Below are 16,970 nucleotides of genomic sequence, written 5' to 3' on the forward strand. Positions count from 1 at the left end.
ATTACGAGCAGAGGCACCTCCCTCCACAATTTGTTGCTTCTTCCAAATCTAGACGGAAGGTTATCAAACTGGAGAGATCGAAACTACATTGACAGTTCTACATTTGTTACTGCTCAGCTGTTTGCGACGCATAATAATGTTATTCTTCGACGTATTTTCAGAAACGTGAAAATTCTACGACAATGCCGACCCGATGTACAGTCTTTACACTTCATCATCGTTCTCAATCACACAACTGACCATTTCTGACCCGGAGACGCTTTTCTGTGTCAAGCTCTGACCACACACACACACACAAACACCGTCACTTCAGCAAGAACTAGATCAGACCACGTGACGGTACAGCTTGCAAAGTTCGTTTATCACGTGCCTCGGAACAAATCACGTATATCCGTGTGGAATTTGAGCTTCGCAAGTTCTTTTTCGAAGTTCAGGCAGGCCTGACCACATTTCTTTCGGCAGCTTGTTCCTGTCCTGTCTTGTCTTCTGATTTTCTCAAATCGATTCACCGCTTTCACCATTGCATTGGAATCGCACGAACGCTCTAACCAAGCGTCATCGTCACGCGACCGATTTGAAGGCTGCTGTTTGAAGTGCAGAGAACAACTTTTCAAATGTCTGTATTTCTGTGGCTGTTTATTTATTTTATTCTTTTTCTTTCTTTTTTTTTTTTTTTTTTTTTTTTTTAGATGAGCTCGTCTGTCTTGTCAGCATAGCCACGAACGTTTCACATCCCCAGCAAGCAAACCATTTTGTCAATTTATTTTCCTTATCCATGTCCGGCTCTTGATGACTCACAAGTGGGTTGTGGTCAGCTGCAGTGCCGCAGTCGCACACGGACGTGTAACGTCTTCTGGCCTTCTTCGTTGTTCTGCTGCCGAGTGTGTTCTAAGTTCCCCGTTTGCCTATGTTCCTCCCGGCGGTAATGTTCTCCCTTGTCTGTGTTTTCCCACGGTCCATACGCCCTCCCAGGTCTATGCCCCCCCCCCCCCATACCCTCCTGTCTATGTTCCCCGGTCTAAGTTCCTCCCCCAGGTCTATGTTCCCCTGGTCTGGGTTCACGAGGTCTATATCCCAGGTCTGTGTTTTCCCCTGGTATTATTTCCCCCAGGTCTGTGTTCCCCCAGGGTTTATGTTCCCCCAGGGTCTATGTTCCCAGGTCTGTGTTTTCCCCTGGTCTGTGTTCCCGGTCCTGTGTTCCCCAGGTCTATGTTCCCAGGTCTGTGTTTGCCCCTGGTCTGTGTTCCCCCGTCTGTGTTCCCCCGGTCTATGTCCCCCAGGTCTATGATCCCCAGGTCTGTGTTTCTTCAGGTCTTACATTCCCCCAGGGTCTATGTTCCCCAGGTCTGAGTTCCCCAGGTCTATGTTCCCCCAGGTCTATGTTCCCCAAGGTCTGTGTTCCCCCAGGTCTTTGTATCCCCCCAGGTTCTATGTGCCCACAGGTCTGTGTTTCTCTCAGTCACGTTCCCCCAGGTCTGTGTTTCTCTCAGGTCTCGTGCCCCAGGTCTATGTACCCCCAGGTCTGTGTTTTCCCCTGGGGCTGTGTTCCCCCGGTCTGTGTTCCCCCAGGTCTATGTTCCCCAGGTTTATGTTCCCCAGGTCTGTGATTTCTCTAGGTTACGTTCCCCCCCCAGGTTATATCCCCCAGGTCCTGTGTTTTCCCCTGGTGTGTTCCACACGTCTGTGTTCCCCAGTATATGTTCCCCCAGGTCTATGTTCCCCCAGGTCTAAGTAACCCTCCCCCAGGTCATGGTTCCCCCAGGTCTGTGTTCCCCCCAGGTCTATGTTCCCTCGGTCAATATTCCCCCGGGTCTTATGTGTCCCCCAGCTTATGCTGGGGAATGTGTGGCAGACAGACTGGTTATTTAAGACGCTCAGCTGCCAATACAGAGAGTCAGTGAGGGTGTGGGTTCGAATCCCGCTCTCGCCCTTTCTCCTAAGTTTGACTGGAAAATCAAACTGAGCGTCTAGTCTTTCGGATGAGACGATAAACCGAGGTCCCGTGTGCAGCACGCACTTGGCGCACTGAAAAAGAACCCATGGCAACGAGAGTGTTGTCCTCTGGCGAAATTACGTAAAATGAAATCCACTTTCATAGGTACACAAATATGTAAGCATGCACTCAAGGCCTGACTAAGCGCGTTGGGTTATGCTGCTGGTCAGGCATCTGCTCAACAGATGTGGTGTAGCGTGTATGGATTTGTCCGAACGCAGTGACGCCTCCTTGAGAAAGTGAAACTGAAACTGAAACTTATGCATGTTTGATGATTTATTACACTTTTGGGTTATGTTCAGCAATGGTCAGCAGTGGTCAGTTGTTCATTGGCGGTCTGTAGCTGGTCAGTGACGTCATAATACTGCGCAAACGTGATAAAACAACGCAGAGGATTTTTTCTTTTGCCGTGGTGGGTTCTGTAATGGGTCAGCAGTGGAAGTAATGGTTGTAAAGCCAACAGCAGTCAAAATAGTTAGCTAATGGTCAAACCTGCCAAGACCTACCAAGTAATTCTCAATAACGTTCGCCAACGTGATGCAAAAGTCGAACTCTGTTAATTGGTACACACATTCCTGTGAGGAGTGGTTAAGCAGCGGGGAGGGGGGGTCGTAGACCTTGGGGAATTAGACATGGCTGAAGAAAATGTGGGGGAACATAGACCTGGGGGAACATAGTCTTTGGGGAACTTAGACCTGGCTGAAAGAAAATTTGTGGGGAACATAGGACCTCGGGGGAACGTACTTGACCTGGGGGGGAACTTAGAACTGGGGGGAACTTGACCTGGGGGAACAACGTAGACCTGGGGGAACTTAGACCTGGGGGGGGACGTTAGGAACCTGAGAGAGAAACACAGACCTGGGGGAAGTTAAGACTGAGATAAAAACACAGACCTGGGGGAACATAGAACCTGGGGGGGGGAACATAGACCTGGGGAAACACAGGACCTGGGGGAAACATTCGACCTGGGGGAATAGACCTTGGGGAACGTAGACTGGGGGAACGTATAGACCGAGGAGAAAACACAGACCTGGGGGAAACACAGACTGGGGAAACACAGACTGGAGGGTAACACAGACCTGAGAGGAAACACAGACCTGGGGAAACAGACTGGGCGAACACAGACCTGGGGGAAACACAGGACTGGGGAAACACAGACCTGGGGGGGAAACACAGACTGAGCGAAACACAGCCCTGGGGGAACAAGACCTGTGGGACATAGGGATAATACCTGGGGTAACACAGACATGGGGGAACACTAGACCTGGGGGAACGTTGGACCTGGGGGAACGTAGACCTGAGAGAAATGGGGAGGAGGAGGAAACACAGACTGGGGGAAACACAGGGAATGGGGGAACACAGACTGAGAGGAAAACACAGACTTGGGGGAACACGACCTGGGGAACCACAGGACCTGGGGAAACACAGCACCTGGGGAAAAAGGAAACACAGACCTGGGGGAACCTAGCCCTGGCTGAAAGAAAATTTTGGGGAACATAGACCTGGGGGGGGAAACACAGACATGGGGGAAACATAGAGTTGACCCCGTGTGGTTGCACTCTGCTGGAGAGACGCACAGTTTGGTCCTGCGGAGCTGCACTGTTTTATGACAGGAATGGACGAGTTCGTGAAAAGACATCACTGAAGACATGCTGCTTTGTTTCTCTGTCTGCTGCTTCGCAAAAAGAGAGACGAGAAACAGAGAGCGGGTGATTATTGTGCTTTGGCCAAAACTACAAAAAGCTATGCACACACTTGCGTGTTCATGGTGTTGTTGTGTGTGTGTGGTGTGGGTGTGTGTGGTGTGTGTGTGTACGCGCGCGCGCTCTCTCTCACTACCACGACATTGAAGTGGTAAACTTGATCCATTCCATCAACATTTAGCTGCACACAACAACATTACAGCATTTTGCTGCACACAACACACATTACAGCATTTTGCTGCACACAAAAATCACCATTACAGCATTTTGCTGACACAACACACATAAGCATTTTGCTGCACACAAACACATTACGCATTTTGCTGCACACAACAACATTACAGCATTTTGCTGCACACAACACAAATTCCTTTTTGCTGCAACAACCACATTACGCATTTTGCTGCACCCCCATCACACATTTACAGCTTTTGCTGCCACACAAACAAAAACACATTACAGCATTTTGCTGCACTCATCAAATTACAGCATTTTGCTGCACACACACACATTACAGCAATTTGCTAACAAAATACACATTACAGGGAGACACACAACATAGACAATCGGCAACCTATTTAGGCAGCCTAACCTAAATACTACCCCCACCCACACCCACACACACACACACTCTCCACCAGCCTCCCTCTCACCTCACCCCTCCCTCCCCCAAAAAAAGCAGAAAAAAAGCAAAATTCCTATGAAGATGCGCAACCGGAAAGACCAATCTGACGATGCAAAATCGTATTAACACTCAGCCAAAACAAAAAAATATCAAGCATATCCTCGGAAGTATTTCATGCGGAGCATTGTCTTCACGTGCAAATCAAATGAGATATCCCCCGCGAACACGGAACAAAGGCGCAGCGTATCTCGCTTGCTTGCTTTAGCCATGATCTTATTTACGAGCCATAATGTGATGAGCTGAGACGCCCACGCGGACTTCTGTCTCCATTTAAGGGCGTTTAACTGGGTCGGGCAACGTTCTGTCCACTTCCGAGTGTTCCGGATCTGATTAGCGGTCCGCTCCAAAACGGGGGCGTTTGCTTTATCTCACCCGGTACATCCAAGCCCGGTCCACCCCACTCCCCACCCCTACTCCCCACCCCCACCCCAACCCTCGCTCTTTTCTCTACCGTCTCCCCAGGGGAGGGAGGGAATCAGTTAGAGATGAACGGCCAAAGACATCCATTTGTTTACTTAGTCGTCCAGGCCTTTAGCGGCACACCCACCCACTCGTAAGAAACGAAAAGAAAGAAGGAAAAAAAAAAAAAAAGAAAAAAAAGAGAAAAGAAAGAAAAAAGCCAGGCCTGTAAGAAAAAGTTCAAGTGTTGAACGCTGGAGTTATCTTCATTTCTTGTTTTCCTTCATCATCATCTCATCATCATCATCTTCTTCGTATTCTTCTTCTTATCTTCTTCTTTTCTTCTTCTTCTTCTTCTTCTTCTTCTTCTTCTCCCTCCTCCTCCTCTCTCTGTAACATTACACAATCGCGGTGACTGTTGGTCCTTTTGGGGGAATGGAAAAAAAGTTGAGGTTATGTGTTCCGCATTGTCATTGTTTCATCTTCATCATCATCTTCATCATCATCAATCTTCTTCTTCTTCTTCTTCTTCTTCTTCTTCTTCTTCTTCTTCTTCTTCTTCTTCTTCTTCTCTTCCATCAATGCTGCTGTTTTTCTGTCCCGTAGCCAACGCCCTTTCTGCGTCCATCACTTTTCCCCAGGTGCAGTTTCTATCTACCGCTCTCCTTTCTTTCACCTTCCGCACCCCCTTCCTGTCTTCCCACTTGTTATTTTCCTGTCTTCCTCCTCCTCATCGTCATTCTCCATCTCCCCGTTCCTCCTAATTATTCTTCCTCTTTGCCTCCCCCCCCCCCTTCCCCTCGCCTCCTCTAAACCCTACCTCTCCATCTGTAAGAACAATGACTACAGTTTAACAAGATTTCCTTGAGTGGATTTGTCTCCGAAAAATCATGTATTCGGGACAATCTGTTCTTGGGCGCGCTCGCGCTTGTGTGTGTGTGTGGGTGTGTGTGTGTTTTTCGAACGGGATTAGAACTAGGAGGGGGAGGAGAGGAAATAGAAAGGAAAGAAGAAAAAGAAGAAGAAGAGGAGGACAAGTGGAGAGTGAGAGAGGGAGAAGGGTGGCAGAATTTCGTGGCGGTTGGGGGGTGGTCTTTAACCGATAGAGGGTGTCTGTTGGGCGAGGGCAAAGGTCAACGACCTGTTTTTTCAGATATCGCCCGTGGACAGACTTACTCTTCCTGGTGCACCAAGGGTTTGGGGGGAGGGGACTTGGGGGGGGATGGGGTGGCAAGACATGGGGGGTTTGAGGGGGGGGGGGATTTCTTCAAGTTCACCTGGTACCCTTCCCCCCACCTCCCCGCCCCCAACCCCCCAACCCCCAACCACGCCTCGATCTGTCCTCTGCTGCCTGTCCTTGTCTGGATGTCTTTCTCTGTACTATCCGTGTATCTGTTCTGTCGGTTTCTTCCGTCTGTGTCTGTCTCTGTGTGTCTGTCTGTGTCTGTCGGTCTCTGCATGTGTGTATCTGTCACTGTCTGTGTCTTTCTATCTCTCTGTCTCTGCCTTCCCCCTCCCCCCCCCCCCCCCCCCCTCCGACCCCCCAGTCAGTCATGTTTTGTCCATCTCTCTGTGTCCACAGAGGACAAAAGGAGTACTCCAGCACCAGCTTCCGTTTGCTAGTCCGACAGACAGTGGAAGGACATCGCTCGTCCGTGTCACAGGTAAGTGTTCATTGGTGGGAGTCTGCAGCTCTAAACCGTCTACTCATTTAAAGCATTTTTCGAAGGACACCTTGGAGACGCATGTCAAGAGTTTTTTTTACTTAGCATCAGTAGTTATAATTTGGTTATCTATGATAGTATACTGTGTACCTCTCCGGCGAGATGATTGAGAGCTCTGGGGATAACCTTGCGATGCATGCCAAAAAGTATGCCTTTAGTTTCACATTTCTGGGGGAGACGTTCTAGCGATTGCATGCCAAAAAGTATGCTTTAGTTTTCACTTTTCTGGGGGGGAGACGTCATCGATGCATTGCCAAATGTTGCCTTAGTATCACATTTCTGGGGGAGAGTTCTGCGATTGCATGCCAAAACGTATGCCTTTAGTTTTCACATTTCTGGGGGATAAACCTCTGCGATGCATGCCCAAAAGTATGACCTTAGTTTCCATTTTCTGGGAGAGACCCTCAGTATGCATGCCAAAAGTATGCCTTTAGTTTCATATTTCTGGGGGATACCGTTGGGGGAAGCATTTGAGGATTGCGCCTAACGTTTCTAGGGTGATACTTTTTTTTAGGGAAAATGTCAGGGTTCGTGTGCCTTAAAACTTTTCTGAGGGAGGATACCTTCGGGGATACATGACAGGATTGTACCTTAACCTTTGTGGGGGATACCTTTTGGGATACAAATCAGGCGTTGTGCCTTAACGTTTCTGGGGGATACCTTTTTAGGGAAGCATGTCGGGGTTGTGTGCCCTTACCCTTTTCTGGGGGATGCATGTGAGGGACATATCCTGTTCAATGTTCTGGATGATACCTTTCAGTTTTGTTTGTTTTTTTTCTTTCTTTCAAGGCGGTCAGACTGAGAAGGGTTTGTTTTAAACTCGTTGCGCCATGCTCACAAACACAATCCAGTTCCCGTTCCCACGTTGCTGTCACCTGACGACGAAACGGACACGCTCACACACAAGAACAACAGGAATCCATTGAATTGCTATCTTTTCCTTTTATCACCCCAACCCCACCCCATTCCCCCCCCCACACCATCTTCTGGTTCTTCTACCACACCACCTCCCGCCTTTCCTCCATCCACCCACCGCCTTCTAGTATGCAGTATTAATTAGTTGTTGTTTTTTTGTTTTATTTCTTTATTTTAGATTTTTTTGGACCAATTTATATATAGATATATAATGTATATATATATATATATATATATATATATATATATTTATAGATTATCTATGGACAGGTTATCTAACTATTATGGATTCACACGAAACGCCCTTCTTCCTTTTCTCTCTCTCCCCGCCCCCCAACGCCCCCCACCCACCCCACCGCTTCCCATTTGAGGGAGTGCATTTTGATTTCTTTAGTCGTACCTCATTATTATTTTCATTATTTATTATTATTGGGTGCTACCTATATGGTTATACTGCTGCTGCTGCTAATACTAATACTACTAAACTTTTTTATTTCTTTAAATCAAAGACGGTTGTATGTGATAGAGATTCTGTTCTCTTTTTTTTTTCCATGGAAGTGGTGGGGGTGGTGGTGGTGGTGGTGGTGGTGGTAACGATACGAAGCGATTCTCTACCGGCATTTACGGACCACGTCCGGGACACGGCTTCATGTCGGTCTGTCTGTTTGCGCTGTTCTTCTGTGTGTGTTGTGCGAGAGATCGTCTTCGGTTTGCGAGAGTTGAGAGAGGAGTGAGAGAAGACAGAGACAGAGACTGGAGGACAGAGAGACAAGAGAGAGAGGAGGAAAATGTCACACTCCTCGCGATGGAATTGGACATCGTGTTCCAATCAATAAAAGTTGGGACGGGGTGCTTTTTTTTCGCTTATGTTGTTTTCATTTATCTCTCTGGTGGTCTCTCTCTGTCTCTGTTTCTCTCTCTCTCTCTCTCCTTCATCCTCTCTCTCTCTCTCTTCTTCTCTCTGTTCTCTCTCTGTCTGTTGGTCTCTCTGTCTCTGTCTTCTGTCTCAATTTCTCTCTCTCTCTCTGTCTCTGTCTCTGTGTGTCTGTTCTCTGTCTCTCTCTCCATGTTCTCTCTCTCTGTCCCTCTTCTGTCTCTCTGTCTCTGTCTCTTGTCTCTGCTGTTACTGTCTCCTCTCTGTCTCTCTCTCTGTGTCTCTGTGCTCTCTCTGTTGTCTGTCTCTCTCTGTTGCGTCTTGTCTCTTCTGTCTGTCTTCTTGTCTCTGTCTCTTTGTCTCTCTCTCTCTCTCTCTGTTCTTTAACAGTATCGTGGCATTGTGGACGGTGAAGTTAGTGCGTGAGAAGATCAGACGCAGTTGTTTTTTTGGCGGGGGGGGGGGGGGGGGGGGGGGGGGGGGGGGGGGGGGTGGTGGGAAGGAAGGAAACAAAAAAAGAAAAGAAGAAAAGGATGATTTGAAACGGTTGTCTTTCTTTTGATATGATGAAAGTCTTGTATTTGATGTGTCTTTCAGTCTTTCTGTGTCTGTCAGCATCTGTCTGTTCGTCTCCATTAGCTTCTGAGTGTTATCTGCAGTGAATTGTGTGTGTGTGTGTGTGTGTGTGTGTGTGTGTGTGTGTGTGTGTGTGTGTGTGTGTGTGTTGTGTGTGTGTGTGTGCATGAGTGTGTGTGTGTGTTGTGTGTGTGTGTATGTGTGTGTGGGGTGATGTGTGTGTGTGTGTGTGTGTGTGCAGTGTGTGTGTGTGTGTGGTGTGTGTGTGTGTGTGTGTGGTGTGGTGTGGTGTGGTGTGTGGTGTGTGTGTGTTGTGTGTGTGTGTGTGTGTGTGTGTATTGTGTTGGCTTAGAGAGAGAGAAAAAAAGAGGTGGAAACGTACTGGAGAAGAAATCGTGAAAATTCCAACCATAAATTGTTGACTCGCTGACTGTTAATCTTTTTGCAGCCTCTGGAATGTACAGTCTTTTTCACTTCTATCAAATCATTTTCCCTACCATTACAGAATGACCTCCACCCACACAAATAAGACTATCAGGTATTCACACACTCTCCTTCACACCCACTTCTCCATCCATCGGAAAAAAAAACAATCTTTAAAAACAGCGGTTTAAACTGTCTTTTGGTCAGCATAATCTTATTTTCCATGACTATGATTCTAATATAATTTTCTGATAAAGAACACGATTTTCCCACCCAAAGAGAATATGATTTTCTATTGCCTTGGCTTTGAAACGATATCAATTCAAACACAACAGGAAATACCCACTCTCCCATAACAAACACACACAAAAAATTGAAAACGAAGGGTGTTCCCCACCATTGATGAACGGTATTTGTGTCTTTCCAGCAGAGAAAATATATCTTTTTTATTATACAACAAAATATTCTTTTCAATCCAGATGAAATGCTGTATTCTCTTTATCCATCGGAGCATTTTGGTTTTTTTTTCTTCTCCAACATCATTGTCTGTTGTTTTCGACCCAAAGATCCAGCAACAACGAAAAGAGGACGGGGAAACAAAAGAAACTTCTCAAATGATTTTGTAACAAAAAAGTATTTTTTCAGATGCTAGAAAAAATCCTGCTTCCATCCCAAGGAGAAAGCGGGTTTTTTGTGGGGTTTTTTTTTCTCCTGCTTCAGTCGCAGATTACTTACAAAACATCCTGGTTCCCAGCCCTTGAAAATAATATCCTGTTCACCACCGTCAGGTAACAAAGAGTTTTTCTTCTTTTTTTTTCTTATTTCTTCCTCGTCTTTTTTTTTTCTTTTTTTTTTTTTTTTTTTTTTTTTTTTACACCGCAGTGAAAACAATTCTTTTTCTGGTCTTCTTCTTCTTTCTTTTCATCTATTTATTCTTGGGTTGTTGTTTTTTTTTTAGCATCCCAGACTGGACTAAATAATCGAGAATGCGGCTGCTGCTGCTGCTGCTGCTCGCATGACAACGAGCGGTTTTGGGGTTACTTGGCATCATTGTGTATTGCTGCCGATTGTTTATCATACACAGTTTGTTACTGTTCCATTTTATCAACAAGGATGGATAGGAAGGAGGAAGAGAGGGGGGGGGGGTATGGAAGGGGGGGGGGGAAGAGGAGGGAGGGGATAGGTGGGGGGAGGGAAGGTGAATGGTATTCTTTCCGACGGGCACAATAGCTGTATGGTTAAAGCGTTGAACTTTCAATCTGAGGGTCCCGGGTTCGAATCTCCGTGACGGTGCCTGGTGGGTAAAGAGTGGAGATTTTTCCGATCTCCCAGGTCAACATGCGTGCAGACCTGCTACTGCCTGAATCCCCTTCGTGTGTATATGCACACAGATCAAATACGCACGTTAAAGATCCTGCAATCTATGTCAGCGTCGGTGGGCTATGGAAACAAGAATGTACCCAGCATGCACCCCCCCAAAAACGGAGTATGGCTGCCTCCATGGCGGGGTGAAAACAGTCATACACGAAAAAGCCCACTCGTGTACATACGAGTGAACGTGGGAGTTGCAGTCCACGAACGAAGAAGAAGAAGAAGTATTCTTTCCGAAGACCAGCGTAGGTTTCTTGGTTTTTGACGTGCCTCAGTGACTCGTGTGTTGGTTTGCTAGTTTGTTTGGGGGGGGGGGGGGGGGCGAGGGAGAGGGGGGGGGGAGGGTTGGAAGGAAGGGAAGGCGTGGGTGGTAGTGGGTGGTGGTGGTGTGGATAGGGTTGGGGCGGGGGGGTGGGGGGTATTGATTCTCCCTCCTCCACTTCTGTGTCTGTCTCTTCAGACCGCCTGTCTACTTTCTCTCTGTCTCTGTCTCCCTTCCTTCGCTCTCTGTCTTTCTGTCTGTGTCTTTATTTATTGTGCACAAAAAAACAAAAAACAAACAAGGGTAGGTTATGGTGGTGGGGGGATATACTATTTTACTATATATACTACTTTCCCCGTGTGTGTGTGTGTGTGTGTGATCGTTTTTTTCTATGACGGTCACAAGACATATCAATTTGAGTCAATGAAACATTATAGGTATATCCTGTTAAATTCGAATCGATTTCATCTAGTTTCAAAAGCCAGACAGCCGACGTATGTGTGTGGGTGTGGGTGTGGGTATGGGTGGGTGGGTGGTGACGGGAGGAAGGTATAGTGTGTGTGCGCGAGCTCTTGTGTGACGTAGTGAACGTCACTCGCTGACGCATTTTTCTTGTCTCTCTCTTCCACCCCCCGCTCTCCGTCTCTCTTTCTCTCTCTCTCTCTCTTTCTCTCTTTCTCTGCGCGCGCGCGTGTGTTTGTGTGTGTGTTTTGGAACTGGCTGGTGGATTAGTGGGTGGAGCAAATACATAAGTAGTCGAATGCAGTCTCTGTTCCTTTGACAAAAAGCAGCTTTGCCGGTGTGACGTAATGTAAGCTCGTATGACGTCATATAAAGTCATTACATCGGTATATTATTTCTGTGTGTGTGTGTGTTGTGTGTGTGTGTGTGTGTGTGTGTGTGTGTGTGCTCGCATGCGCGCGTGCACGCAAGCCTACGCACTAAGAGAGAGAGAGAGAGGGGGGGGGGGGAGAGAAACTCAACTCTGGAAGAGAGAGAGAGGGTGGTGGTGGCGGGTGGGGAGCTGGGGGTGGGGGGAATGGGGTGGGGGGGGGGGGGGCTGGAGCTGAACACCTGCATCCCGAGACCTGAAGACTGCAAGACATGCTGATCAGGCTGTCACATTACTAAACAGCTCCCATCAGTGCATAGCTCCCTCCATACCATCCCCCTAGCTGCCACCCCGCCCCTCACCCCCCTCAACCACTGCAGTCACTCCCTTCCTCCCCTCCCCCCCCCTGCCTCCCCCTACCCCCCCCTCTCCTCCACCCCGCCACACCCCCCCCCTCTCAGCAACCCGCATCACCACCACCACCCCTCCTCCCCCCCTGCCACATACAACCATTCACCATCAACCTCACCCCCCCTCCATCCATCCATCCATCAATACTACCTTCCTCACACACCCCCGAGGTTCTTAGTCCCCTCCCCCCCTCCCCTCCACCCCCCCCCTCCAACCCCCTTCTCTCTCCAGCATCCACCCCCACCACCCCCTTCTCTCTCCAGCATCCACCCCTTCCAACCCCTCTCTCTCCAGCATCCACCCCCTCCAACCCCCTTCTCTCTCCAGCATCCACCCCCTCCACCCTCTTCTCTCTCCAGCATCCACCCCCTCCACCCCACCCCCTTCTCTCTCCATGCCTCACCCATGCCTCTAGACCCCAAGTTCGTTAGTGCTCGTGAGAGATAAGAGACCAAGAGAGAGATGTGGTTGACAGAGACAGGGAGAGACCGAGACAGAGACAGAAGCAGAATAGACACTTACAGGTGGAGAGAGAGAGAGACAGACAGACAGACAGACAGACAGAGACAGAGAGAGACACAGGCAGAGGCACAGAGAGAGAGAGAGAGAGACAGACAGAGATTCTGGGATGAGCAGAGGGTCCTGAGGAGGTGTGTGGGGGAGGGTATCCCCGGGGGTGAGGAGGTCTTGGGGCCGTGAACGCATGTAGGTATGGGGGTGGTGGCAGATAGGCATAACAGCAGTCCCTTCCCCCAAAGAAAAAAAAAGGGGGGCGGGTGGAGGGGGAGACAGAGACAGACAGAGACAGAGAGAGAGAAAGAGAGAGCTGAAAGTGATACCGGCATTTTCACGGCCGCACTGGGAGCTTCACATTTCTTAGCGTTCCGCCAGCAGCATTACTGTCACCACGACATCCCCCCCCCCTCGCCCCGCTTCGCCCCCCCCTCCCTCCCACACACACACGACTGGGAATTGACCATGAAATAGTCATGTGTTCTGGCTACAGGCGCATGATACCCACGCACACACGCACACACGCACGCATGCATGCACAGACAGACATACACAGGTGTATCCGATACTTATGGGATGCCTTCTCAGACGAGAAATATTTAAGAGCTTTCAACATGCCATGGATAAAAACCCAACTTGTTCAAATAGAAACAAAGATTAGATACGTATATTGAAAATGATACCGGGATTTCTAAAACTAGCACAAAACAATACTATTAATGATTTTACACAAATGATGAAATTTGCGCTAATGTAAGTCTTAGGAAGAAAACAAACGTTCGTAAGCGCAAAAGAAAAAACATTAAAAAATGGTTTGTTTGTGAATGTTATGAACACAGGAAAGATCTTAGATCGATACTGAATGCCTAAACAGGCATCCATATAATAAATCCCTATGCAAAAAATATTTTTCCAAACGTAAGATCTATAACAGACTGTTAAGACGAAAGAAAAGAATGTACACAAACGATCTTGCGAATAAAATCAGCGACGTCCTTTTATAAAGATCCAACACTGCTTGGAAAACATAAAAAGTTTACAAACTGCAGGCGAGAATGCCACACGCAAATATCAGTTTGAATACATCCATATGGGATTTCACATCTGGAAAAGCTCATTGGCAAAGAGGTGAATGTGAAGAAAAAACAAAGGCAAAAAATCAGAAACTAACTTAAAAAACAGTCTAACAGATGAGAGTCTGCTTTCAAATATCACTTAACAATATCAAACAGAGAAATCAAGAAAGCGTGCAAGCATCAAAAAAATTAATAAATCACCAGGATTGGACGGCATTACAAACGAAATGGTCAAAACAAGTCTTCCAATAACTATCAATATCATTCAAAAAATGTTTAACATTATTTTCACTCAAGGTATATATCCAGAATGTTGGAAAAATGGTTTAAACATTCCATTGTATAAAAATGGGAACCCGGGAGATCCAAATAATTATCGGGGAATAACATTAACCAATACCTTGGGAAAAGTTTCTGCACAATATTAAATAATCGAATAACTGAGTACCTAGAACAAGGTGAACGCCTAACAAAGGAACAAATAGGATTTCGGAAACACTACAGAACAACTGATCAAATCTTCATCTAAAAAAGATCATTAATGAAGTAATAAAAGTAAAAAATGGTAGATTATACGGTTGTTTTGTAGATATTTTGAAAAAGCCTTTGATAATGTTTGGCACGATGCCCTGTTTCCTAAAGTTGAAGAGAATGGGCATAACTGGGAAAATGCTTTGATATAATTAAAGACATGTATGATAATTCCAAAATTCAAATAAATTCATACGGAGGTCTCAGCACAGAAATAACTGTACAGAAAGGGTGTACAACAGGGGCAATACACTAAGCACAACTTTATTTAATATTTTCATAGATGATATTGGTAAAAATCTATGGAAAGTAAACGATTCTCAAAATTCAATGCTGTTTCACACCCACCCAATGTACCATGTTTACTTAGCTGATGATCTGGTTATTCTGTCTTTAACAAAAAAGGATTACAAAACAAAAATTACATAATTTGAACACATATTGCCATAGTTGGGGATTAAAAATTAATAGAGAAAAAACGAAAGTGGTAATCTTTACAAGATCTGACCCAAAAGTACCAATATATTTCTACTTGTGGGGAAGATATAATACAAACAGCAGAAGAATATAAATATTTAGGAGTTATATTCCACAAAAGGTGGAAGTCTGATAAGAGCACAGGACACCTAACTAACAAGCAAAACAAAGCATTGCATACTTTACGAAAGAACATTCAAAGGCTATCAACATCAATCAGTACCATATCTAAACTATATGATACTTTGATAACGCCAATATCGATTTTATGGGGCGGAGGTAATGGTTACCTTACCAAGTCAAACCGGATGATTCTTTCGATTTAGCACAGTCTTTTTGACGACTGCTTATCGAATAAGTTTCCACATGAAAAATTACACATTAAATTCTGTAAGCACTTACTTGGAGTACACAAAAAAGCTATGGTGCTTCCTGTGTTAGGTGAACTGGGCAGATTCCCAATAAGTTTAAAGATAGATGTGCCAAATTATTACATATTGGATTCACATTATTCAATTACCAGAAACTTTCCCTCATCAACAAAATATATAAGTCCCATGTACCAACAAGAAAATACAACTTCCCCCATGGTTGATTTTTGTTAAAAAGATACTCGAAATTATAGGCCTTGATCACATTTGGAAAAATCAATTCACATTCACGTACATAGACTGAAATACGTCGTGTAATAAAAAAATTAGAAATGAATATATCAAATACTGGAAAGAGAAAAGAGAAAAAACATTAAAGCTAAAATTTTACAATACGATTGTAGCAGAATACAAAACTGAAACCTACCTTTTAATATATCAGATACAAAACACAGACAAGCTTTAACGAAACTCAGAATAAGCGCGCATGACCTAAGATTGAGAAAGGGTAGATATTTAAAATATTCCAACATGAAGACAGATTGTGCAACAAATGTAACATCCTGGAAGACGAAATCCATCTTCTTGATGATTGTATTAAATATGAAAACCTTAAGGCAACAATTTTTAAAGGATATCAAAATTCGAATAACACAGGACATATTCCCAGTCCAATTGATGCTAACAGATGATGAATTATATACAAACAAGATTAGGAAAATTTGTGTATGAATGCTGCTGCAATTTACCGCATTAACTGATTGATAAATTGTGTGGTGTTTTCATTCGTTCATTCATTTACCATTGCAATTGTGTCTTATAAACCCTTCCGGTTTCATGACAAGAAAATTATTCTTTTCTATTCTTTCTATTCTATTCGACACACGCAGCACGGCTGGCGCAGCCACCCCCCCAATCCACCAAAATCCGCACGCTCCCACACGGCACGTACAAACCGCACATATGATGGTGATCACACGCGCGCACGAGCAAGCACACACGCACAGCAGGGCACACACACACGCACTCACCGCACACGCCACGCACGCACGCTACACACACACACACACACACAACACACCACCACACGCACCACAAAACAAACAAACACCACACACGCACGCACACACAAACAAACAAACACATACTCACACCACACAGTGACACCACACACACACACACAACACACACTTGACCACCATCACACACACACACCGCACACACATACACACACTCACATTAAATCACACACACACACATCACTCATCACTACTCCACTGCAAACACACACACTCAACTCTCACACTCACAAACACACACACATCTCACACACATCAACACACAACTCACACACCACACCCACAGCTCGGGTCAGTTCTGCGATTGCTTGCAATCAATCAAAATGACCCTTGGAAAGCCAGAATTGCATGTCGGGTTGGATAGATTTAGGGGGATATAGGTAAGCTAGCAGGCGGACAGCTGCCGCATGCGGTTTGACCCTTCTGTCTGATACGGGGGGTGGGTGGGGTCGCGCGCGCGAGCTACAAAGTTGGAGGTCATTCCATAATCGTATGATACCATAACGCAATGTATGCATTTTCCAGTAATTTAAATATCCCCAGGCAGTAGGGCGGGAACGAAGAGGAGATTGAGTGTGTGAGAGTGAGCGGGTGTTGGGTGTAGTGTGTTGTGTTGTGTGTGTGTGTGTGAGGTGTGGGTTTGCCTCTGTGTGTGGGTGTTGTCTGGTGTCTGTGTATGGTGTGTGAAATGCGTGTGTGTGATGTGTGGGACTCTAGGGGGTGCGGTGGCCCGTTTGAGGGGGGCTTGGGGGGGG

The sequence above is a fragment of the Babylonia areolata genome, chromosome 4, assembly GCF_041734735.1.
Source record: "Babylonia areolata isolate BAREFJ2019XMU chromosome 4, ASM4173473v1, whole genome shotgun sequence".
NCBI classification, from domain to species: domain Eukaryota; kingdom Metazoa; phylum Mollusca; class Gastropoda; order Neogastropoda; family Buccinidae; genus Babylonia; species Babylonia areolata.